Source organism: Aedes aegypti, chromosome 2 (genome assembly GCF_002204515.2).
Source record: "Aedes aegypti strain LVP_AGWG chromosome 2, AaegL5.0 Primary Assembly, whole genome shotgun sequence".
In the NCBI taxonomy this organism is placed as follows: Eukaryota; Metazoa; Arthropoda; class Insecta; order Diptera; family Culicidae; genus Aedes; species Aedes aegypti.
The window spans coordinates 186233095-186261054 of NC_035108.1; the positions used below are offsets into that span (position 1 = coordinate 186233095).

The 27960-nt window shown below is 38.4% G+C and overlaps 1 protein-coding gene across 3 annotated transcripts in view; it reads right to left on the reverse strand.

Annotated features, from left to right (window-relative positions):
• The window catches only part of LOC5577463, a 162193-nt gene extending 151493 nt beyond the window's left edge, over positions 1-10700 (reverse strand). For 2 of the 3 annotated variants that reach the window (XM_021843410.1, XM_021843409.1), the window contains exon 1: positions 10099-10698. The gene's annotated coding sequence lies outside the window, so the exon portion shown is untranslated. Of the gene's footprint in view, positions 1-10098 lie in introns of all 3 variants that reach the window. The other variant, XM_021843411.1, reaches the window with a different exon arrangement.
• Positions 10701-27960: the final 17260 nt, after the last annotated feature.

A 27960-nucleotide genomic window follows, 5' to 3' on the forward strand; every position in this document is an offset into this window, starting at 1 on the left:
TAGAACTATTTTGTCTTGCATATTCACCATTGGGGTTAGGTGTTTAATTGTACAGGCGTGATGAACAATCCCAAAACATTGCCTAACCATATTATCCCCTAGGTGTGAAGCTTGTTTAGATGGGTTTCATCATACACTGTTATCTCCCTGATCAAATTAAAGCTGTAGCGAAGATGATAAACAGACACTCATGATGTGCTGCGGGCGGATCATGATTGTTACAGAGAGCGATAAGTGATAAATACTGTCAATTAGAATTCAATCCCTGATCATATATATAGCCTACCAAAGTGCACATCTTGGTGAGTGTATCCGCATTATAATTGCCCGGAATAGGGTAATGCGATGGATCCCAAACCATGGTAGATAGTCCCTATAGTCGCACTATTGGCTTTTACAGCTATTTTGCTATAAATCGTTGCAAAATATTTTTTCACATGGAGGCCAGGAGCTATTATTTTAAGTATCATTGATTCACAGCTTGATGTTAAATGACCGAAATAAATACACAGAAAAAAATATTTAATTTTAAATGTGATGTAAACTGAAGTCTAGTGTAAAAATAAATTAAATTCGTGTATTTTTACAGCATCATGTAAACTTAAATGAATATACATTCAATTTTCAATCAAAACTGGTTGAATATTACATGATCGTGTAAATTTAAAGTGAAATCGATTTAAGAATAATGGATTGGTCGTTGAAATTTAGGTTTATTTTGATGCTCCAAATATGTGCATCAAAATAAACTTAATTTTACAACATTTTTTTAGCTGTGTAGTTTCGCTTAAAATTTCATCTCCCTATAGTGGCACAATCGACTATAAATACAAAAATATGAGTTTTCGTAGTTTTCATCCTCAAAACCAAGACAAAACACTTTCAGATGATGTGAATATAATGCCGCTGGTTTTGTTATTTAATTTTATACGAATATTTGTTCTTAGCCATGCGGCTAATTGGTACTCCGACCGTATGACGGTTATGCTTTTATGCACAGTAATTGTATGGCTGGCTGGTTTATATGTGAAGTGTGGATTTTCAATCAATTATGTGATATTGCCATGGCCCTAAATAAATATAGTGGAAAACCAAGCAATTCAGGAAATGCGTAGGGTATCGGGAAGTCGGATATTCTCTTGAGTTTCCAGGACATATCTTCGTGCTTGGCACAAGACATACAATTCAAAAATGGTACAAAGTTAGTTTTCAGTTATAACTGTGGAGGTGCCCATAACAACATTAAGCTAAGGAGCAGGCTTTTTCCCAGTAAGAATGTAACGCCAGACGTGGATATTGCTATGTCTGACATTTGGAAGAAATATTTGGGGTAGATTAAATATTCAGTGGTTCATTTAATCCATAGAATGATCCGCTGCCATCATATGTTCACTTTTCGAGTCTTTAGCCATCGAAGAACCATTTCACATCCCTGCATTTTTCCTAACTTCTCTACTGAAGAAGTATTCCATAACTTTCCACCAACTAATTAATTTCAAACTTGTCGCTTCTTTGTGACGCCTATTCACCTATTTATTTCATATTGGCTAAAAAAATTTTGTTTACGGGCTAGTTACAATCTTTGTAATAATTATGATATTTTATTGAAGAGTTTCACGAATGGTACCCAACAAAATACAAAATATGGGGGCCCAGATAGCCGTAGCGGTAAACGCGCAGCTATTCAGCAAGACCAAGCTGAGGGTCGTGGGTTCGAATCCCACCAGTCGAAGATCTTTTCGGGTTGGAAATTTTCTCGACATCCCAGGGCATAGAGTATCTTCGTACCTGCCACACAAAATACGCATGCACAAATGGTCATTGGCATAGTAAGATCTCTATTAATAACTGTGGAAGTTCTCATAAGAACACTAAGCTGAGAAGCAGGCTCTGTCCCAGTGGGGACGTAACGCCAGAAAGAAGAAAGAAGAAGACCCAACAAAATACGTAAATGTAACACATGTTGGGATAAGTAACAAATTCCAATATAATTCAATTACTTTTCTGTTATGCTTGAGCCATTGCCGATTGAATGCTTCTTTTAGTTAACGTAATATCAATAATAGTTTTTTGTTTTCCACGGGAAAATCTCCCAATCACCTTTCAATCATACCCCAACTCCAAGCTCGCCAGGAATGTGCGTTGCAATGGAGTCGAGTCGCTCTGATGGCAGCTGGCGGGAAAGATAGTGAAAAGCAGAAAAAAGAAAAAAACGACTCAAAGAACAGTTATTATGTTAACAACTTCATTTGTTTGCTAATAGTTTGTTTCCTCTGATGCGATGGTAGGGGAACTAGGTGTATGATGCGCCATCGGGATGAAACGCGCCATTGCAATCTGTCCAAGATAAAATATATTTTTTGTTCAAATCTGATCATGTAATAAGATACCGTCGATGGGGGTGACAATGGGTCTAGGGGGTGAGATTGGGTCAAAACGGAAAAATATGTTTTGTGAAATATTTCAGCTAATAACGCTGATATTACTAAAATTAATAATTCATATGTTAGGGAATATATTATTACACATAATTCATAACAATATACATTTTTAGAAATAGTAGTTTTTGTGTACTACATCAATAAACTTGCATGTTGAAACTAGATAAAATTTACAACATTAAATTTCCCCTGTACAAAGTATCACGCATGTACTCTAGCCTCTATCGTTGTATTAGTAGAATGTTGAAAGTCTTTTCATTACACATCACAGGTATTTTCCGGAATCTGTTTGATTTTCCACAAAAAAAAATCCTTTTTTTCGGTACGATGTCTAAGACATTGAAAATGGGGGTGAGATTGGGTCAAGCAAGAACGATAGTAAAAGAAATTCCAAGTCCACTTTTTTGACATTTTACGGTGCCGGGTGTTTTCTTTTTTCATTAAGATGTGTTTATTCTTTCTAAATACAGCATCTCTGAAACATCAAACAGGTCTACTTGAGTATTCCGTGCATTGAATAACAATACAACGCATTTTGACAACTTCTTAAACCAGCAACTGTGTTTCGTGCGCAGCAACATCGTAAATTTTTATCAAAAGGGTGTTTTTTTTCTAAATTTGATTATTTATCACTGTTTTCATATTATAGAAACATCTCACAGAAGTACAAATGAGTTGGATCGCTGAAATACTGGGATTATGACGTCAACTTCTGCCTGAAATTTATTGATCGTGGAATGTCGCACCAAAATTTAACTATTTGCGAAGGTTTAAAATAATCACTGTTTCAGTACACCTTTGGGGAAACTGAATGGGCTTTATAGCAATGGGGATGAGACTTTGAATACAATTTGAGGGAAAAATCAAGAAAATTTATGTAAACTTGACGATAAATGTTGGGTTTACATATTTTTTCTCATAGCTCTTCTATTTTCAGTATAATCTTTCTTTTAAGTGGGTTTATCATACTTGTGAAACATCTTAGATATCTTTTTGTCTTGTTTGCATCGTTTTTTGTCAATATTTTTCAGTTGTGAATGGTTTTGAAACCATATTCTCAAAAACAAGTTATTTCAATTACAGTGACCCAATGTCACCCCCTCTATGGGGTGAGATTGGGTCATTTTTCATTCACTTGTGGTGCCGCTGTGAATAAATATCTGTCTTTCATTTTTTGAACAGTTGTTAATGTACCATCAAAGTACATACACACGAAATTTGAAGTTTATTGGAGTTAAATTGCGATAGTTATTCAAAAAATAAATCGCACATATCACTTTTTGACCCATTGTCACCCCCAACGACGGTACTTTATAAATTTTGAACGCCTCTCAGAGAAAAACATTTTCAAATTATTTCATAACAATATTAAACAGGAAATTCAAAAACAATTTTGTCAACCTTGTGAGTAAATGAAGTGGGAAAAAATGCGTCATACTTAATGGTTATCAGAAACCATTGGTAAAATTCAAATTATGCCTCAATAATCCAAACATACACGAGATATAGAACTCAAAGTATCTGCTGCATACATAAGAATTTGGAAAATAACTGGATTTCACCACAAAAAAAATCGCAACTATCCAGGCGCGTTTTATCCCGATGTTTTTGAAATACTTGATCATGAATTCATTTATTTTCTATTTGATTTCATAGATATGATTTGAATCCAATGGCTGCAATGACTGCTTTGCGAGCTTATAAAAAACAGACAATTTACATCGTCTTCAGCCATAGGCTGCACAGACTGAACATAACTAACATTAGACAACGGACACATGGAACGACCAGTGGACCAGTGAAGAATTTTTCGTTTTGACGAAAAGTTTTCTCCGACTGGGGCGGGAATCGAACCCACACTCCGTAGCACAATACGCCTAAACGACTGACGCCGCTAACCGCACGGCTACGAAGCCCACATATTTGTGACTTTCCTGTGAATCCAATTAGGATAACGTATACGACGAATTTCACAGTTAAAATTGACTCTTTTCTTTAGGGGCGCATATTATCACGTCTTTCCTTACCGCACATGCTGGGGACGATGACGATCGTCCCGCGTTCTGGTGCGCAAGTGTCCAAAGGAAACGCGATGGGAAGATCGCAAGCTGCAGTTTGCTTACCTACTTACTTGCTTGCAGCTTGATCATAAACGCATCATCATCAGGGTTGCAGTTGCAATGACGATGTAATAGAAGTGATCATACCTAGGGTCATAAACACCACACGAGGGATGGGCGTAATGGGGAACCATTAATTACAATGTTCGCCTGGTTTGACTCGAAATGTTTATGGCGCAAATCTAGTTTTTATTGACAACGGCAACGTCTGATTTAACGAGAATGAGTGAGTTGTTTTTATTGTTTGCTATTAAATATTGAAATAAAATATTTTTCTCATTAGACGGAGTCCTATTTATCGAACGTTTGTCATTAATCATTGGTTCTGTTATCACCAAACACATTAACGAGCATTGCCAATCGTTTTGCTCCGTATGCTAGATACCTATCCATTGTCCTTAACAACTTTGAATTCTTTAACGCAACTCGAATTTCTGATTTCAGTTGATATTTTCAAATCTTTTTAACACTATCATTTTGAATATTATGTTCAATTCATATCTAGGTGTTCTATGTAAGACAACACTATCGTTCAAATAAAATATGCAAAGCTTTGTTTTACCGACAATTTTAATACATATGAAACTTGTTGCAGCAGCTCAAATTGTTTTATACACGGATTGGAATCATCTGTATGTTAGACTAAAAAGAAGCATTCGATATGTTTCCATCTTCAGTTAAATATGTCAATATGTCGACTGAAAATATTTAAGTAAATGAAAACCGAATTTAATACTATACCATTCTATTCCACTATAGTTTGTATCCTACTAGATTCGACTACACGACATTTAAGAAGGCCTTGCGTATACGCGTACCGTAAAATCGGGTGTAATTGATCAGAAGGGTGAAATTGATCATCGTATCACACGATTTCATTTATTCGTAATGGAGCACAAATATCAAAGTAAGCTGCAGTAAGTGAACGTTGTTTGTCGTAACTATTGTCGAATTGTGTGTTGTGAAGTTTTTTGCGTTAGAGAATGTTTATTACTATGAAAATAATGTAAAATTTCAAAATCATGCACGGTGAAGTATTGGCAAACACCTATGAACTTCTATTTCTAAGCAAGGATTTGTGCATGGTATAAACCTGAAAGTTTGTGAGGATGCTTGAGATATATCACCAAACCAGATTTCATCACCAAAACTCGTACCAATTAGCTCAAATGGTTGAAATAATTGATTTTCTGTTAGATATCATTGAATTCCTTAGGAAATTGCATACATTTAGGCGTTTTCCGCGTAATTCTTGAAATTTAACTATTTGTTATTTATGTAAATATTGCATTGTTAAGAATTTGACAAGCATATTCGGATTCAGGGAGCTCAAATTTATCATGTAGAGTTGTTTTGAAAACTAACAATAATGGCATTGACAAGTGATCAATTTCACCCCGAAATGAGATCTCCTGATTTTTTATTTTAGGTATATTTTTTAACACTAAAATGACGTTTGTTAGAAAATTTCGGTACATGAGCCGATGAGGCTCACCTTCATACTTGTTTTCCTACATTTAGTTGATTTGTTTTGTTAATATTTTAGAAAACAGACTAGAAAAAACGTGAAAAATGATCAATTTCACCCGAAATTACGGTATCTGTCAAAGGATACAAACTCTAGTGGACTTAAACGGTATAAAACAAAATTTGGTTTTCATTTATTCATAGGTATTACACTAAACATCTCAATGATTAATTATGAAAATATGTGCTGCAAAACCAAGAACGATAAGCTACTGTCTGGAATTTTCTTGATAAGGCTGTAAAAAATATCTACACCATGGGCTTTCACTTTTTTTTTTAATTTTATCAATAATAATTTGCCACATTTTTCAAATCAGTTGTTCAATAATTCTTAAAATCGTTATCTTGTTTGAGAATCATTTCATCATCCCGAGCAACTCGACCTTGACGAACCAGCCATGGGCTAAAAGTCTCACAAATAAAGTTAATACTAATAACTCGACTTTCTAGTAGACGACCGGAGCAGGAATACATAACTAGCACTTAGCATACCACTTTTTAAAATTATACCATCAACAATCGTCAAAACTTCTCCACAGTAATTTCTATATAAACCTACATCGTCTTTGATCCACCTTCAAATCACCACCGAAAAATCTGAAAATTTCACAGAACACTAATTTTATCGTTAGTATCGTGTTTTATGCAATAAAATTATCAACGGGAGCAGATGAATGTGTAGCTTTCTGTACTAACTTTTCGTACGTACTTAACCCCTCTACCGGCAGCTTCATTTTTTACCGCAGGAAAAAAATTCAAATCGCGATAACTTTTTTGTTACTCGGTATTTTTGCACCATTTTTTCACAAGTTCTCAAAAAACTCTTCTAGTTTGAGGATCCGTGTCAATATTGATCATTGGTCATCTGGATCTAGAGATATTCCGAAATTCCTTGGGGGACCGACGCTTAATCATAACCTACGTATATATCTTAGGCTACAGATTTTTTAACGTATTCAGATGTTCACTCTTTGGAACAATAAATTAATGAGAGTATGTTGTGAAAAAATGAAGCAATTTGGAGCAGCCGTCTTTGAGTAATGAGCATTTATGTTGCTGGTACCAAGGTTACCAAATAAAGATGTTGAAAACTTCAAAAAACCTCATATCGTAATTTTCAGATATCTCTAAGAATTCTTAACCAATTTGTATGATTTTTTCAGAGTAGCTTCTTATTACATGGCATTGCATAGCCGACATTTTACTTTTTCGATAAGTTGACGTAAAACAAAATGGCCGCCTAAGACATTTTGTATGGAAAATGTCGGTCCCCCAAGGAACCTTGGAATATCTTTAAAACCAGATCACCAATCATCAATATCGACACGGATCCTCAAACTAGAAGAGTTTTAGAGAACTTGTGAAAAAATAGTGCAAAAATACTGAGAAACAAAAAAGTTATCGCGATTTGAATTTTTATCTTGCGGTAAAATATGAAGCTGCCGGTAGAGGGGTTAATAATATCTCTACAAACACTAAACTGATAATTAGATCATGTATTGTCTATACAGACAATCAGAGACTGTATCAAATACAGTCAACTCTCCATAACTCAATATTGAAGGAATCATTGAGCTAGGGAGGTATCGAGTTACAGAACACAAAACCATTGCAACTGCGATCCAAAGGACATTTTACGGTGTCTCGTGTTTTGAATCTGTAACACGAATGTTTGACCATCGATCGGAAAGAAAAAAGTGGCAAAAATGGATCTCCGTATAGCATTAAGGGTCATAAACAGGTAGTTCAAGCTTTCGAGAGGAATCCGCATTATCGAACCTTCAAGCAACTTAACTTTCGAATGGTGAGTGAAGATTTTGATTCCGAAACATGAATAATTTTAAATAAATAGAAATGTGCAGGCTTTTTATGATTCTTATTCCGGACACTTCCTCACTTTTGCCTCATATTCCAGACATTTTGATACGAATTCCGGACATTGCATGAAAACCATTAATAGAAAAGTTGAATCATTAATTGAAATCGGCAAACCGCTTAAGAGGCGTCTAAGGCAGTGGAGTATTATAAATGTTCATGGATATCTTTGTAAAATGCTGATTAAAACGAGCCACGAAAGTGAGAACTTAAAAAAAATGAATGTTTCCTATACAAATTAGAGTGTCCGGAATTTTAAGCTGTCCGTAATATGAATCAAAACGGTACTTTGCCTATGTTATTAAATTGACGTTTTGGTCTTATCAGTATCGAGCAACATGAAATAGTTTCAGGAATTTATGAGATACCGCATAAATTGACCCAGGAATGGTCAATCTCAGCAAGTTCTCCATAGGGTCACCACAAGCACTTGTCGATGCGCAGCACTCAGACAATATGGATATCATTGTTCTGGAAATTATCCTAGGAGTTTATTTCTGATCTTCAAGAGGAATCACGAGTTCCCCCGGGGGTCATTGTTGGTAATAAACACTTAATGTTTTGATCTATAAGAGGCTATCAGTCAATTAGACTCAGACGTGGTCATAAATCCCCACAGGACAGTTATTGTCTTGGAGTTTGTTACAAGAGTATATTTTCAAACCATATGGCCTCATTAGTCGAGTTGATATTTCAGCTGCAAGTCCCTCAGTGATTTGCACAAAAATTTTCAATTATTTTCCAATTTTCAGCCGATAACTCTCTACCAAACGGTTTGAACTTTCCTTTATTTAATATATTTAATTGAAAAACTCATATATAAATTATCGGTATGGGTCGGTATCGGCCAGGGACACGGTTATATGAAAAAATTAGATTCTCGCTCCAGTCCACTTTTTGAAATGCATTTAGGTCCCATAACAACTGTGCAAAATTTCAGGTGTGTTCAGTCCTCTATCTGCTCGTCATAATAATATATGAAAAAGCGAACACAATCATCTCATGTAATATCTTCCCAGCTACAACTTTGCCGAAGACCACATTTTGTTGGGACGTAAGGATAATTTGTTATTCTTGAATCCAAAGTCTAAACCATGCTGAGATGATCATTCAATTACTTTCAGAGCAACACTGCTTTTTTGCTGTAGAACATAGTAGCCTGGATTACATTGATCTATTCTTCCCGCCAGGAACACCACTGTTGCCTGCCGAATAGTTGGTGAAGCTTACTGAAGGCAAACCCACTTTATGATGACGAATAACAATTTTTCCTGACGTCCAATCGTCGGCAAAATTGTAGCTGGAAGAATTTCACATGAGAAGAGTGTGTTCACTTTTCCATAAAATATTATGACGAAGCGATAGAGGGCTGAACACAAAAGGTTGGCGTTTTCCATAGTAATCTTCATATAAACTTCAAATGGCGTGTGCACAATTTATTCCAAATCATTTCAAATTTTCGGAGGATGCTTTTTACCATAATTTAAATCGTTTAAGCATAGGGGAGCAAAAATTTCGAAATTTGCATCACTCTAGTATACACATTCGTAGTTCTACCATACTAAAATCTGCGTTCCGAAGTCTGACCATCATATGGTTCGATAAAAATAACGTAACAACATCTTAATGATATTCTTGAAATTATTGCACAATGAAATAAGAAAAAAAAAGTTCCGTTTTTTACAACTCAAAATTCCGATCATATTGCCAAAAATCCCACTGTACCAATTTCTTGATTTCAGACTTTTCATTGCCAACAATAGAATCTAAAATCTTCATATAACATTTCAACCAATTTCAACTGCCTTTCAAGTTTAAGTCAATAGTTGCAAAAGATAAACATATACCACATAAATAATTCTAAACGAAGGGACAATAATTGTGGAACGAAACGAAAGGACTGGCAGTATGCTTCCGCAGATAATGAAGCAGTCAACAAAGGCCACAAAGCCAAATGACGGGTGTATACCTTCAACTGTAACAACTTCACATTTAACTCTTATCCACGTTTCTGCAGACCCCCGTCCCCTCCTTTCAAACAACGTCAGCCGCAGCCAATCAACTGAAGCAACGGAAGCCAGGGTACAAAACAGAACACCGACAAAAACACGATCCCGCCGCGAGGAGCACTCTACCTTCTCGTATCTGTTTTCCGCGCCCGCTCAGCAAGCAAACAGCCGTCAGCAATTCGCAAATTTCTTCATCAACATCTTCGTTCCACGGCGGCAACTTTAACAACAACTACCGACAGCACACACTAGCAGATCTCTTATTTTCGTTTTGAACTTTTCAACTTCCCGTTGTTTCCCGGTCACTTCTGCATGGTTGTTATCTCTCACTCACTGGATATGACTTCCAGTTTGATTCCCCGTTGATCTGCATTGAGTTGTTAAACCGCAGATATAGTTTTTGAAGACCTTTTATTTTGTTTCAATCCCAACTTTCGTCCGCCGTTCGAGCTCCGTTAAGGATCGCGGTGTAAATACAGCAACAGAAGCACCACCAAAACGCGCTAAACGCCACGATACAGAATCCGAGCAGAGCGAACTTTCGGACGTACGCACACATCAAGTTGCACATAGTAACTGACGGGACGCGCGGATTGCAACGGGAAAAATGCAGTCCCCAAGTGAACTCGCGAAACCGACTCACTACTCGCCTCGACTGGTTATGCTGCTGCGGTGTGTTTAACCCGTTCAGGTTCCATTCCAACTGCTGCTGAAGGCAGACTGCGGCGGCATGGTGGCAGGTCTTCGAGTTCTGATGGTCTCAACTCATGCTAGCGGATGGCCACGCTATGCCCGAAGGGGGTTATTGTGCAACTTTCAGGTACTTCAGATTTTCTTTCACTGGAAATTGTGGATAGTGGAGTTTTTAAAGTTGCTAATAGAAATTTATATAGAAGAACATCACTTTTTAAAGTTTCAAATCTGAAATTGTATTGTTGATTTTTATGATAATTTTGAACATGATGATGACGATTATAGTGAGATCGCGGTAGATTGGTAGATTCCAATTTTTGGATAAAAATATTCACAGTTTTCGAAGGTGTTAGCAATACAGTTGGATATGCCGGTGCTAAACAATCCACTGATGCCAAATCTACAAGGATGCTTTGAGTGTTTAAAATGTTGTGTAAACTACTGATCTCATTTTTGAAATTCTGCAACCCAAGTTTATGTTTTGCTCATAATACCGTTTATCCTTAAATAACGTGCTTATTTCAACGGGTATTGCCTACTTTTAGGCATATTATGCAGATTTAATAAGTTTTATTTTGCAATAAAACTATAATACACACGAGTAGTAACAATTTTGACATCATTTTTAGATTCAGGAGACCCATATTTAGTAGACTGGGCATTTTTATTCTTGAACCTGCTTTGTTATATGGTGATTAATATCAACCTAATGTGTCATTTTCAATTTTTGATATTATAACTAATTTTATGAATTGTAAAATGTTGTTGCATAAAAAACGATTACATTACTTGACAATACTTGAATTCCGAAGGATAATAATACAAAAAGTTGTAAAATAGTGATCAATTTGCCCGAAGATTACGGTACAATGATACTTAAGAGCCAGTTCGCGAGAACCGCAACCCCCTTTACAAAGTTGTATTGATGTTTTCCGATCAGGCTGAATTTGTTCTTTTATATAAAAGAAGATGTTCCGCAAAATTTGAGATTTTTATATTAGGGGGAAGTAAGACAAAATGACCCACAATGTTTTCATGTCAAGTAACATTCAAAATCACTAAAACTGCTATAACTATAGTAGAAATGCACGGTTTTGATATTCGAAATGATTACTCTATGTTATATGATCTTCAAGCTAAGCGTAGTACAATCTTGTCTCAAATTCCGAACAGACTCATATTCCGAACACTCATGTTTTGTATGGATGTTTCGTTGAAACATTTCATTGAAATATGTCAACAAATGTCCAGGAAAGGATGGTGTTGTGGAGTAATATCGCATCCCTTAGCCCCTTCTAACCACAGACCTGGATCGCAGTAACCAACTGCGACCACACAATAGGTTTACTGCAGATCAGCTAGGCAGGCAGGCTATTGATAGCAGTGGAAATGGACCAGACGACCTGATGGTAAACAACCATTCGTGGCTACCTGCTTCGATGGCCACTGCGATATCAGCTTAGGAGATCGTTGGAGAGCTGTCCGTTTGATCTTGCAGTGGTGGATATGCTGCAGGAGATGATTTTTATAGAGGAGAGAGATCTCACTTTCATTCAACCGATCATTGAGATCCCAGCCGTAGGTTCTGTAGTGGCCTCTCAATGTTGCAAGTTTCAGTTGAAATTGTACTCTTCATCCGATTACAGGTGCGCCGGTTACAGGCCTACGCACGGCCGTACTTTGAATGTTACGTGTCTAGTTTAAGTGATGAATGTTAGTTTGTAAGGTGAATAAATGTAGTCCGTTGTAGTTTTGTGTTTGAGACAAATATAGTGTTTTTTTTATTGTAGCGCGAGTGTAACCATTTACTGCAAGCAAGAATGAGGCCCAATGCACGCTAGATTATGGAATTTCATCGGTAAGGAGACCACCAACCCACCCCAATATAACCACACACACGGGTCAAGTGCTGAGGAGCCGCTCCAATCAATCGAAGGAGGTGATTCCCAAATTCCCCAATAGAAGGTCAATTACATCTCATATTTAATGCCTTTAACGGTAATTTAGAATATAAGAGTTGTAACAATCCAGTAGTTAGAGGTCGTAACAACTAGTATAGATACATACTCGGCATCGAGTCTAGTACCAACACTGAAGACGGCCTTACAGTTGAGGTCCAGGCCACCTTCTGAATACTGGGTTCGCTGTAGAGTTGGGCCAGCTCGTGGTTTATCCTTCGCCGCCACACACTATTTTCCTGCACACCGCCAAAGATCGTCCTAAGCACCCGACGTTCGAAGACTCTAAGTATTAGCAAGTACTCCTCGAGCAACGTCCACGTTTCATGCCCAGACGTTATGAGCGTTTTGTGAATGGTACACTTAGTGCGGGTGTGAATCTTTTCTGACCGCAGCTTCCCGTTTTTTACGGCTAGCTGTTAGCAAGGATCCAAGGTAGACGAACTCGTCGACCACCTCGAACGTATCCACCCCTATCGTAACACTAGGCTACCTAGGAGAGCCTTGTCGCACTCGGCACCACCAGCTAGCATGTACTTTGTCTTGGTCATATTCACCACCAGTCCAACTTTTGCTGCCTCGCGTTTCAGGCGGGTGTATAGGTCTGCTACCTTTTCAAATGGTCGGCCGACAATGTCAATATCATCCGCGAAGCAAACAAATTGACTGGATCTCGTAAAAATCGTTCCCTGGCTCTCCACATAACACCTTCTAGCGCAATATTGAACAACAGGCACGAAAGTCCATCGCCTTGTCGTAGTCCCCGGTGGGATCCAAATGAACTGGAATGTTCGCCTGAAACCTTCACATAATTTTGCACACCTTCCATCGTCACTCTTATCAGTGTCGTGAGCTTCCCGGGAAAGCTGTTCTTGTCCATGATTTTCCATAGCTCTACGCGGTCGATACTATCGTATACCGCCTTGAAATCGATGAAAAGGTGGTGCTTTGGGACCTGGTATTCATTACATTTTTGGAGGATTTGCCGTACAGTAAAGATCTGGTCCGTTGTCGATTGGCTATCAACGAAGCCAGCTTGATAACTTCCCACGAACTCGTTTACTACAGGTGACAGACGACGGAAGATGATCTGGGATAATACTTTGTAGGCCACATTTAGAATGGTGCTCGCTCGAAAGATCTCACAATCTAACTTATCGCCTTTTTTGTAGATGGGGCATATTATTCATTCCTTCCACTCCTCCGGTAGTTGTTCTGTTTCCTAGATTGTGCCTATCAGCCGGTGCAGATAAATGGTCAGCTTCTCCAGGCCCATCTTTATGAGTTCAACTCCGATACCATCCATACCAGCAGCTTTATTGTTCTTGAGCTGGTGAATGGCATCCTTAATTTCCCTTAAAGTGGGGGCTGGTTGGTTTCCATGACCAGCAGTACTGACGAACACATTTCCTCCGTTGTCCCGACCTTCATTGCCTTTACTCTCAGCGCCATTCAGGTGTTCGTCGAAGTGCTGCTTCCACCTTTTGATCACCTCATGCTCGTCCGTTAAAAAGCTCCCATCATTATCCCTGCACATATCGGCTCGCGGCACGAAGCCGTTGCGGGATGCGTTGAGCTTCTTATAGAACTTACGTGTTTCCTTAGACCGCCACAGTAGGGCAATTCAAATTTCAAAAATGTTTGAAAATCCAATCTCCCATATGCTCCTTACCATCCTTACCATAAAAATAGTGTTGTGTGAAATTTTCAGCTTTCTATGTGGTGATTTAAAGGTGGCCCAAAGACAATATAGGTTTATATGGAAATTACTATGGAGAAATTTAGAGAAATGTTCCAAACACTCTAGTACTGTAATGTAAGTAGAAACTTATCATCCCATATTGAAAACTCATTCTTCAAACCTTGATGAAGGATGTTGCTGAAGAAACAAATCCCTTTTGAGCTAATTTTGTTTGGGATTTTTGTATATGTTTGCAGGGCTATAATCCCTTATTAAGCTAAATAATAGCATAACAAACTCATGGATATCTCTTCTGCTATCCTTCGGATTGAATTTCTCTCTTCAGCAAATTTCATCATTATGGTTTGAAGAACGAGTTTTCAATATGGGATAATAAGTTTGTATTAATATTACAGAACTACCGTGTTTGGAACATATTTCAAAATTTCTCCATAGCAATTTCCATACAAATCTATATTGTCTTTGGGCCACCTTTAAATCACCACCTAGAAAGCTGAAAATTTCACAGAACACTATTATTATGGTAAGGATAGTAAGGAGCATATGGGAGATTGGATTTTTAAACATTTTTAAATTTTGAACCGCCCTACCGCCACAGCTGTTCCATCTCCTCTAAGCTGCGTTTTTTCTCTCCCAAAAGAGGCGGGTCTGCTGTTCCGTTTCCATCTACAGTCGCCTCTCCACATCTCGATATCGAAGGGACCATCGAGATACGGAGAGATCGAGACACAGAACATTAATTTAATGAACACTTGAATTGATTGATTGAAAATCACTCCGTTACTAAGAAGGGACCGAAGCAATCATCGACATAGGGAGAGATATCGAGATGTAAAACATCGAGATGTGGAGAGTCGACTGTATAACGTTCCACGTTCGGTCGGGTCCCTTGCTGCAGCATGACCGCCCGCGCTGCATTCTTGTTCTTCAGAATCTGCCTACATTTTTCGTCGAACTAATCGTTCCGTCGACTCCATCCCACGTACCCGACGTTGCTCTCAGCTGCATTGTTGATGGCTGCTTTCACTGTTTTCCAGCAGTCCTCCAGAGGAGCTTCATCCAGCTTACTTTCTTCCGGTAATGCAGCATCGAGGTATTGCGCGTACGCAGCTGCGACATCCGGTAGCTTAAGCCGCTCTAGGTCATACCGGGGTGACCGTCGGAACCGTACGTTTTTAACGACGGAGAGTTTTGGGCGCAGTTTAACCATCACCAGATAGTGTTCAGAATCGATGTTAGCGCCACGATAGGTCCTGACGTCGATAATGTCGGAGATGTGCCGTCCATCAACCAGAACGTGGTCGATTTGTGATTCTGTCTGCTGTAGTGATCTCCAGGTGTATCGCTATGGAAGGCTGTGCTGGAAGTAGGTGCTACAAATGGCCATATTCCTGGAGGCGGCGAAATCAATTAGTTGTAAACCGTTTTCGTTCGTCAGCTGGTGGGCGCCGAACTTTCCAATAGTTTGTCTGAATTCCTACTCCTGGCCAACCTGAGCGTTTAGATCTCCTATGTTGATTTTGATGTCGTACTCGCGTTCGAGCTGCGCGTAAAAAGTGTCTTTATCATCATCAGTGCTTCCGAAGTGAGGGCTGTGTACATTTATCAACTTGCACATTCTCGCATCGATCGGCCACCGCCCGATCACGCGCCTCTGCATATCATCCATCACTATAAAAGCTGTTCCCAGCTCCGTGTGTTGTCGCAGCTCTGGTAGAAGGTATGATTACCTCTAAACGTTCGCACCATCGAACCTGTCCAGCACACTTCCTGCAGCGCTACGATGCCGAATGAAGTTGAGAGATTTGCAGTTCCACGTACCGAGTTTCCAATCGCTAGTCCATTTCGGTCGCTGTGGTGTTTGCCGATTGTTCCGGTCCATATTCTCTCGTTGACGTTCCTGTGCTGATGTGTTTTTACGGTTGGCTTGCAGGGCCTGACACCAACCCCCTAGATTTCCGGAGGACCATTCCCCCTAAATGTTCGGAGGGCCATAGTGCGTAGTTTAGCTTAGAGTACTTCTCTGGCACTCGGACGATGATCAGCCGCCCCTGACATGGGGAACAGACGCTGTTGTGAGCTGCTCCTAACATGGAACACAGACGCTCAAGGTTTGCAGAAGCAAAAGCAAAAGCAAACCCTCCCTTCTCTGTCAGCATACGACCAAAGTTCCCACCAGTGGGGTTGGTTACCCGATCTTCCCCAAGGTTACTCGTACCCCGGCCAGTATCACGAGGAGGTAGGGATAGGAGTTGCTGGGCAAGAGGCTAAGGACCGCACAAAGGGGTCTTTTTTATTCCTGCAGGTACGCCATGCCCAGCCATTTACCGTGCCATGAACTGTTACACTCTCTGAATATGGTTCAAACGGCCTATTCGGATCAAAATCCAAACTCTGGATTTGCAGCACCCCTGGCTTATTTTTTGACAAAGTTTACTCTTGTAGAATAATATGGGGCCGTTATAAGGACCGTTTTACACAGTAATATACAGTTAACTCTCCCTTACTCGATATTGAAGGGACCATCGAGTTAGGGAGGTATCGAGTTACAGAACACAAAACCAGTGCAACTGCGATCCAAGGGACCATCGAGTTAGCCATGAAAACCAACTTTTACTATGGTTCTCTAACTCGATATCGAGATACGGATTATCGAGTAAGGGAGAGTTAACTGTAATATTAAACACAAGTCGAAACTGAAGCTCAGCGAATGCCGTTGAGGCTCCCCAAATCGACGCGATTTATTTACAGCGACGAGGAATGACCACGATTTCGTTGCTGTTTTGCTGCATGAACAGTTTTAGGAGCGTTTCTAAATCACGGCGGTACGATTCTTCAGCGATTTTCGTAGCGTCGATCTAGATGGTTCCATATGAGTGCTTGTATGGACATAACGATGAAATCGCAGTGATTTTTCGTCGCTGTTGCTGGATGAAATCGCGTTGATATGGGAAGCAGCTGCAATTCTATCATGTCAAGTTTGGAAGTTTAGCTGACTGAAACTCTCCGGATCCGAGGAAAACAGCAGAAACCTGTCAGGGAAGTGTTGGCGGGCCTTGATTTAGAATATATGAATTTAATCCATCTGTTTTTGAAGCGTATCAATATCCGGGTTTGATTGTGTTCGTTCCCTGTCTTTCTTTTTCCCATTCAAATTGTCCTCTTCTCGTCGTGTCTCCCACAAACCGTTTCTGTTTAGTTTCATTACAGATCTGGACATCCTGTCCCTTCAAGCTTCATCAGCTTAGTAGTCTAAGTAGCTTAAGTAATTCCAAAAAATCCTTTCCTTCCCTATTTCAAATGTATCCACTAACCTTAAAACTTCCGCAAACTAACATAGTTTTTAAAATAAGTTCAAATTTCAAAATGTAAATAATGAAAAAAAAAAGAAAAGATTTCGGCTCTGTTATGCCCTACGGCGCCTGAGCCTGCCAAATAAACGAGATAAGTAAAAATAAAAAGTTTGGAAGTCCATCAGGAGAAGGAAGAAGATCCAAGGGGGCGTTTCCCTTTGAAGACGAAAGTGGCCAAGATATCCAGCAATGATGTATGTGTTAGTGATACACAAAAAAATGTGCTTTTCTATGGAAAATAAGAAATGCCTCGATATTTACCAATTATTCAATAGTTTTGTCATGAAAATCTACATTTTTCATTATTGGAGTAGATTTATAAAAAAGATTTCCAAGCGATTGGTTGTTATTAACAGTTAACTGCCCATAAACGCATAATTGTCCCATGTACATAGGAAATCCAGCAAACATGGGACTGACATGCGTTTATGGGCAGTTAAAATCTAACCACTTTTCGTGACGCGAGTGATTCTCTTTTTTAGAAATTGTACCTAAGTATGTTGCCATAAGACGTTATCCAACATCAAAAAAGTTTTTTTCTTGAGCAATGGCCAATTTAAAAAATTGACTCCATTTAGGCGTTTAATGTGGTTTATTATGTAATTCGAAAACATCAATTTTTAATTTTAAGATTTTTTAAGATTTTTAAGACTTAAGGATTCAATGACCTCATATTTAGTGAATGGCATCCAACAAGTACTAATTTAAAAAATGTTAGGATGACGCATGCACTATTCCACCAGATCTGAAAACAATTGCTCAAAAGTGATCAACTTCACCCCATTTTACGGTACATATCAGATTTGTTGATTACAATTATAAGTCCCTTTTGAAGAGGCAAACATCATTTGATACAAATTGTATATTTTATGATATACCTATGATATTCGTAAAATTAATATACTTTCAAATATATGTTTGAGGGTATGGCTTTCAATCTTAAATAAAACTCAAAAACGGGCTGACGTCATGCACATTGCCATCCCAAATTTGCTGGGATCTTGATTTTTTAGCAGACATGAACCCCTTCCTCACATGGAGACTAAAAGGTTAATTAGGAGTCTTATACCAACAGCCTTATGCTTATTCATAAAACTTTACAAAAGAGTTTCTTACCAAAAAGTTCTAATTTTGTGTTTTTTATGAACTTCTATAAACATAAAAATGGAATGGTGTTTTTGTGTCACGAGATGGCTTAAGAACGGGCCAATAGACTTATACGATTATTTCACTGTTGCATTGGTCAAGTGTTTCGACGTGTTTGAGTGAAAGATATGATTTGGAAAATTCTCTGGAATAACTGGAAAAACAATTGAAAACAACCTGTCGTTTTATATGGGAGATTGCATGCCATTTTTCAGCAGCCTACTTGATGACAAAACGAAGTTTAATGGGACCACTAGTATTTAACATTATTTTACTTAACAAAAAACTATGATTTTTGTAATTCAAACCATAGGAAACCGTAAATATTCGTTTCAGTTTGCAAAACTTTCGTTACGTAACTCCACATTTAATCACCAATCGAGTGGCCAAAAACGCAAAAAATATACCTTGGCAAAAAAGCTCTCAGTGTTTATAAAAACACTAAGCTGAAAAGAAGGTTCTTTCTTAGTTGAGAAGTAATGCCATAAAGAAGAAGAAGAACAAAAGAAAAAGAATTTGTTTCTTGTACAATCTTTCTTGAAAAAAAAATGAAAACCGAGGATCAACATGACCCACTTTTTTGTTGTTATTTTTACAAATATGACGCGCCTTATGATGCAAAGGAAATTTATGTGATTATAGTTTTAATATTTCATATAACATTTATTGAAATTCTAACCAAGTAAATTAAAACTATTTACGATTTATTACAAAATCAAATTGATAGTAGGAATCTGCAATCAACTTTCATTACGAACCTATAAGAATGAACAATCTAAATGCTTCTCACAACTCCTAAACTGCAATACTGTGGATTTATATGATAAAAATGTGTATTATCCTGACAAAACTGTAATTTTCTTTTCAAATTTGAAACATATTTTGCATAAGAAAATTATTCAGTTTTTGTCAACTGAAAATTGTCGATCGTGTAGATAAAAACGGAACATATCTGTATTACTTTTTTTTTTCTCAGCAAGCATAATGTGATCGCACAAGTTGTCACCATCATCATGATAAACATTATCATAATCATCCTTAACCTTTTCATTATACTTATAGATTTAAAATTATAAACAATATTCTTAAGGGGCAGGATCCGTCATTGATTTCGGAATTTTCAAAAGCAGTTTTTTCGTGCATAATTGTAAAATTTTCAGAAAAATGTTTGCATTGTATTCTATTATCCAACCGAAGCACAGTGAACACATTTTCATCGAATAATTTTTAGTTTTGAACAAAAAACTGCTTTTGAAGTTTTTATGATGACGAAGCGTTGAACGTTGGCTTCTATAGCCAACTATTAGTATCTTCAAAGGAGTGCGAGTAATATCGTGAATCCGGTTAGTCTTGATTATATTATGGAACATAATTATCACCACCCAATATATTTTCCATGACAACTGTGGATGCAGAAGTTTATTCGGTCACTAGTAACTATTGTAATCTAACTAACATTCACTAACAAAAGAGGATTTCTCAAAAAAAAAGCAATGCGGAATATTTTATGATTTTCTTTAGCTTGTTTCTAACAAACTACCTGCGAAAGAAAATCTGGCGTACATGAAAGTTTCATAATAACCCCCTTTGAACATAGCGTGGGAGGCCGGTTTGCCATCGACGTTGGTGGCTTTCAGTTCTCCGCTCTTTTACTCCGTGTTTCGTTCTCTGTTGTTGCTTTCCCGTGTGTGACTCAGAGCCTGTCTTCAGCAGTATGTCCAGGATTGGGTATATGTTTGATAGAGCATCGAATTCCTGCGAATACCTTTCCTCGAAGTTTTCTCAGCCAAACCTCTCTTGGAAAGCCATACCTATGCTCCACGGGAGGCTACAACTCAACATTGACCGCATCCTCTCCTCAACGGATTTTGAAAAACGCATGACCCATATGCTAGGTCCATTACACGATGGGGAGAACAGGTAAGGTGAAGGGATATTTTTTTCTCTCGCTCAACACTTTGGTCGGTCTGATGGAGAGGCGCCGCATCAATGGAACCGTGGCGTGGTGGGACTTGCTCGCTGCTGAAACAAGAGACCCGATTCGCATGCATTACATTGGCAGGCATGGTTGACTCGTCGCTTCGTGTGCATCAAGTGGATGGCAGAGACGGAAACCAAAAGAGCGCGCGGTTTCGCACATGGAGTACTTCAACAGGGAAGTTTAGGTGAGTTTGGAAGTGAACTGATGAGATGTAATATTTTTTTGTAAACATCGGTCATGGAATTATTCGCAAATTAATTCCAACGGCAGAACTTTATTTGATGAGTGCTCCTCAGGATATTTCTCAATTCAATACCCAGATGTAACCTACATGTTTTTCCTCTTCAAGAAACCCTTCTACGATTGATTTGGTCTTAACCGACTCTTGTCATCTTTGTAGCCAATTACCGTTTTGATTCATATTACGGACACTTAAGGCCTCAGGGACGTATAACACAGCATAGATCATACAAATTAAATTATTCTGTATGATTCCTCAGCGTTATCGAGCTTCGGAAACCCTTAACATTCGAACAGTGGGTAAAGAATACGTATCCGCAACTTGAATAATTTAAAATAGATCGAAATGTATGGCCTTTTAATGATTTTTATTCCGGACGCTTCCTCACTTTTGCTCCATATTCCGGACACTTTGATTCAAATTCCGGACAGCTCATGAAAATCATTATTAGAAAAATCAAATCATCAATTGAAATCATTCAACCACTAAAGAGACGCCTTAGGCAGTTGGGCATTATAAATTTGCATAGATTTTTTGTGGAAAAAGTTTATTTAACCGAGCCTCGAAAATGTGAAATTTTGAACTACAAAAATTGAAACATTTCGTGTGAAATGTTTCCCATACAAAGTAGAGTGTCCGGAATTTGAAGCTGTCCGTAATATGAATCAAAACGGTAGTTACTCATGCTGATTTTGATTCTGATCATGTCCCTGTTACATTTCAAATATCCCAAGAAGCGATTCTCAATCCTATCAGCTCCACTTTCAATCATTTTCGAGCCGATTGGAATACATATGAAACATACCGTTTTGATTCATATTACGGACAGCTTCAAATTCCGGACACTCTACTTTGTATGGGAAACATTTCACACGAAGTGTTTCAATTTTTGCCGTTCAAAAGTTCTCACTTTCGAGGCTCGTTTCAATAAGCTTTTCCCATAAATATCTGTGCAAATTTATAATGCCCAACTGCCTTAGGCGTCTATTTATTGGTTTGTCAATTTCAATTGATGATTTGACTGTTCTATTAATGATTATCATGAGCTGTCCGGAGTTCGAATCAAAAAGTCCGGAATATGAGGCAAAATTGAGGAAGCGTCCGGAATAGGAATCACGAAAAGGCCACACAATTTGATTTATTTTAAATTATTCAATTTGCGGAAGCGTATTTTTAACCCACCATTCGAAAGTTAAGAATTTTCAACGCTCGATAACGCTGAAGAATCATACAGAATGATTAATTTTGTATGCTCTATGCTGAGTTATAATCCACTGAGGCCTTAAGTGTCCGTAATATGATGAATCAAAACGGTACATTGATAGTAATCTTGATGTTAACATTTTTTTTAGAAACAAAACTCGATATTGACAATGCTCTTGAAACTTTAACAAATTCCATTGTTTAAGTAAGAGGCATTGTCTAGGACAAACCATTTATTGGTCCGTGTCGAACCGGATAGGAAAACCACACCCGTGGTGGACGATCAACCGATCAATCCGTTCCGAGTCCTTTCCTTGTTGCAATTTGATGGACAATCAGCCGATTTTTCCAATTCCGCTCATCCGAACACCCTTCAAACGTTGCTCCCGGCAACATTTGGTGGACGATCACCCAATCGTTGGACTCGGGGACGGACCTGGTGTAGTGGTTAGAACAATCGCCTCTCACGCCGAGGACCTGGGATCGAATCCCATCCCCGACATAGTCACTTATGACGTAAAAAGTTATAGTGACGACTTCCTTCGGAAGGGAAGTAAAGCCGTTGGTCCCGAGATGAACTAGCCTAGGGCTAAAAATCTCAAAAAGCTCAACCTTGTGCCTAGTTGTTAGAAAAATATTCCTCGGCAATTGTGGAGAAAGGAAATCGTCGCGAGAAGTATCGTTCCAAGTTTGTGCGTACCGTAATCCGGGGTATCATTGATCAGCGGGGTAACATTGATCGGAATGACTCATCTCATCAAAAATTCAGATTATCATTTATTGTTGAAACATTTCAAAAATAATGAATGGTGCTTCTCTTTCTTATATTCATAAGCTAATGAAAGTTAATATTTTTGCGTAAATTGCGTTTACCTTATGCGAAAATTTGTCAACTTTTCGAAATAATAGGGGGATTCACTTAAAGTCGCGTAAAGTACAATTTCGCGTAACTTAAGCATTGGAATATTTCAAATGAAATATTCCTCATTTGATTCGGTGGAATGTCAAACGAGATGTTTATAATCTAGCACGGTGTACTATATTAAGAAGGTGATATATTCCGGAAACTGACAGCTACTTGACGACGTCATTCCTATCCACCTCGAACAAATTTGCGAAAAAAAATGATCTAGTGGTCCGGAAGGTATATGGTACGATAGGAGTGACGTCACATGTTTTCATTCAAACTTGATATTTACATCAGTAAAGAGCCTGCCTTGTTAATTTTTATGTCGTGATAATCTAGTTGTCTATGGTCGCTGTAATCGTCAATTATTTGTCATTTTCAGCTAGAAATTACTTATTTTTTTCCGCATATATTTTGCAATTTTAAAACGTTATTACGAGTTTGTATCAAAGATGTAGGTAATTATTCAACTGAGGCAAACGGTTGACGCACCTAGTTCTTATCGAAAGCAGCCCACATTGATGCTTAGAGAATTTATATATGATCGCCCACATCAGTGCATCTCCAGCTACTTCCAGATCAGCAGAAAGTAACACTCACGTCATTTGGCGTAGAAAGATAGCCCAATAATCTGTAACCGGTGTCTCGCATGATTTGAAATGAAGAATATTTAAGTTTGATTTGAAATTTTCCCAGACCCCTGGAGTCAGTTTTATTCTTTTCTTAATTTGGGGACGTCCATAAACCAAGTGGTCATATAAAGGGGGAGGGTTGTCTGGCTCAAGACCACGGTTCAAACATATTAAAAAATTGTATGCACTAAAGACCACAAAGGGGATTGGGGGATCTAGCAATAAAAAAATACACATTTAGGGGTTAGCTTTAGGGACAGCTTCTTGATATGAAGTAAAATGACCTTTCTACTCCCGGAGACTATCACAAAAATTATTGCACTTTTCCAAGGCCGATGAACCGATTGTAAAAGTCTTCTCCCAAGATCGAGCTATTAAATCCTGCACCACGAAGACACATTATTTCAGATAGAGGTACAGGCTCTCTTTGGCTATGTGAATCAGCAACTTTTTAAGTACGATTTGCGTCCAGCTGAGTATCGAAATGTTGAAATGCAGTTTCTGCTTTCGTTCAAAGAAAACAAAATGTTGACGTTTATCAGATTACCAAAGCGTTCTTGGATTGATTAACACTAGAATTTGATCATCCTGAAATATTTCACTGGAAGTTTACGCAACGTGATGAAATATTTTAGATAATCGATTTAGCATGACTTACGCAGTGTTTTACGCTGTTAAGTGAATACCCCTAATGATTTTAATTGTTAAGAATGACACTACCGAAGATTCATGTCTTACATAAGTTCTGCAAACGATATAAGCAAGGAAAATGTGGTTCTTACTAAAAATGACATCGCCGAAAACGATCCCGTTGTCAAAATTTTAATAAGTACCGATTCTCGGGGTGTAGTTGATCAGCGGGGAGAAGTTGATCATTCCCGTACAAACATGTATAGACTGTTATAAAAGCTATGACACGATTTCAATTATCGCAATTTCTGAGTTGTGGCATTACCTGATAGCTACTCTTGATTTTCATAAATTCGGTTTGGCATTCAAGATAATAATTACATGGAAAAACAGATTTATTAAGAAATGTTTGATGAACTGTTGAAGGGTTCTTCTCCAAACAATCGCCTTTTTCACGGCTATACAAAGCTACAATTAAAATAAAACTGTTTCATACATTCCAGATATGTTTTGTGTACCCAGTTTTTAATTTGTATTGAGGATACAAATTCTTTTTTTAGAGAAAAAATGATATTTTGCAAGAGAGTTGCTAATTTCAAAGAAAATTGCCTACCTTTAGGCGTTTAATGTGGTGTAATCTGTAATTCACAACTTTCAATTAAAAAATTACACGATTTATCAAAAAGTTGTAAGATTTTTGAGTCTTGATTCAGATTCAGAGACCCCAAATTTAGTGAATAGCATACTTCTTTATTTTAGGAAACCTATCGCAGTAATTGATCAACTTCACCCCGGAATCAAAAACACCACTTTTTGATTTCCAAACATTTTTTGTTATTATAACGATAATTCGTCAAAATTTCGTTTATATAACTCGTTAAACATTCAACCAGTACTGGTTTTAAAAATATTTGGATGATAATACATGCATCCCACTAGGAATAATAGCACAGAATCGCTCAAAAGTGATCAAATTCCCCTCAGTTTACGGTATGCTCAATTAGGAAACATGACCGAATTACTGTTAAGAATGTGAAATTAAAGAATGTAAAATGCCTACCTTTAGGCGTATTCCGTGGTTCAAGGTGTGTTCAAAAAGTAAATGACTTGTAAGCGTTTGGCCTTTATATTCGGCTTCAGGGGCCATGATTTAAGTAAGTAACGACAAATTCAGTATTACCGAACGTTGATTACAAAGGTTATCAATGTTATACCATATCAGATAAATCAAAAAATAGCCTTAAACATTTTTTTAACATGCTTATATCCTTTAATATATAAAATACAGTATATAGTCTCGAGCTATTGGTGGCAGTACTTGTTTTAAAACATAAAATATGCAACATTTGCATTTTCAAACGAAATATTAAAGAAACATTCAGAAAAATGATCAATGTTACCCCGGATTACGGTACCCGTGAAGTCGTTTGTGAATTCGGTCTGTCGTTCAAGTGAAGTATCGCGGTCGAAGAGTTAAAACGACACAACCGTGACCGTGAAGAAGTGAGTTCCTGAGAGAGAAAAATGAAGCTCGAAGAATAATAGTGGTGATAAAGTGCAAGAACTGAACCGCCCATTTAAGCAAATCGTAATATTCCCGTGTTGCAACCACTAGTGCCAACCAACGGGTGTCCCCGGATTGTAGTCCAGCAGCAGCCATTGAAGGCACCCATCCCTTCATTCGATGGCAAGCCTAAAAACTGGTCTCGCTTTAAGGCGTTTTTTTTGATGCGATGCAACATTCCACCGACTTGGATTGCATCAAACTTTACCACCTTGAGCGTTCCCTAGTAGGAGCAGCTGCAGGCAATATCGACGCCCGCACTCTCAATGACAACAGCTACACCCACGCTTGGGAAATACTTGAGGACCGTTTCGAGAACAAGTGTGTAATCGTGGATACTCACATCCAAGGATTGCTAAATCTGCAGAGAATGGGCCGTGAAAATCCAAAGGACCTGCGGGAGCTGATTGATGAAGTGACCCGACACGTAGATGGATTGGCGCTAATTGAAGACGTGTTAGATACAGTTTCTGAAAGGTTTGTGGTGAATCTTATTGTTGCCCGAGCAACACACCTGTTATAATTGTGTATTATCAACAGTTTTGGTCATATATCAGTTGATAATACCCGATTATAACATTTGTGTTGCTAAGGTGGTGCCCTTGATAAGCAAACCCGGAAGGAGTGGGAAGCTTCATTCCCACATAAGGAAATACGAACGTACAGCGACACGATAACGTTTTTTAAGAAGAGCCATCCTCGAACGCTGTGAAAGTGCTTCTAACTCTCCATCCAACGTAAAACCGAGTGTTCCAGTGAGAAACCCATGCAACCTGGTGAGAGGCGCACAACCCAAGGCGTGTGCTATCACTGGGAGTTCCGAAGTAGCCTGCGAACTATGTGCTGGTGTTCATCTCAACTTCAAGTGTGAAGCTTTCCATGCAATGTCTGTTACCCAACGTCAAGCGAAGGTTCGAGAGCTGAAATTATGCTACAACTGCTTACGAAAGGGCCATCCAAGCCGTTCCTGCAGTTCACCGCGCACCTGCCAGAAATGCCAGGGTAAGCACCACGCACTCTTGCACATTGAAACCCAATCAAATGCAAAAATCCAAGCCTGTGAAACTCCTCCGACAACTATGTCTTCTACTCCACAAGTTACTAAGCCTCCCGAAGTAGAACCTATTCCGTCTATTAGTACAACTTGCTTAGTAAGCAATGCTCCTCTTCTTGATAACAGCCTCTTGATAATCGTTGTTGTAAATGTTCTGGATAGCAGTGGTAAATTTCAACCTTGTCGTGCCTTTTTGGATTGTGGGTCCCAGGTTTATATAGTGTCCAGAAAGCTGGTCGATTCATTGCGTCTACCTCGTACCCCTGCCAGTGTTGAAATCATCGGAGCCATCGGTAAGTAGTCTATCCTCTCTGAAATGGTCAAAGTACAAATCCGTTCCAAGCATTCTGATTTCGAATCACAGTTGGAGTGTCTCGTTACTGATGAGATAACATGCGTGACATCGTCTCGTAAATTTGATACCAAGTCATGGCTTCTACCATCTGGCCTCCCGCTTGCAGATCCAACATTCCACACTTCAGGCAAAATAGATCTTCTGGTTGGAATCTGATTCTTCGAGCTGTTGATGCCAAGTAGGCTGAGAATCTCCAACGAACTTTCCGTTCCCTACTCATTTTTATAGTTTGCACTTGGGAGGGAGAAACCAATACACAATTTGTGTACGTCATAGTGAGCCGGGATTCCGCTGTCACGAACTGTCACTGTGAGCCCAGATCTCAAACATTGGACTAACATGGAGAAAGCGCGTAACGGATTAAAACACATTTTCGCATTTCATCAAAAGTGACAGAAATCGAATGAATATCAATTCATGCACATAATGCAAGTAATGTCACGTGAGCACCTTTCAATCTGTTTGAATATGAAGCATTGAAATACGCATCGTTTTACTTTTTCCAATGAAAATTAATATTTACTGCATAGAAAACTGTGGCCCTTTTTCCATGTTTGTCAAAAAAGATC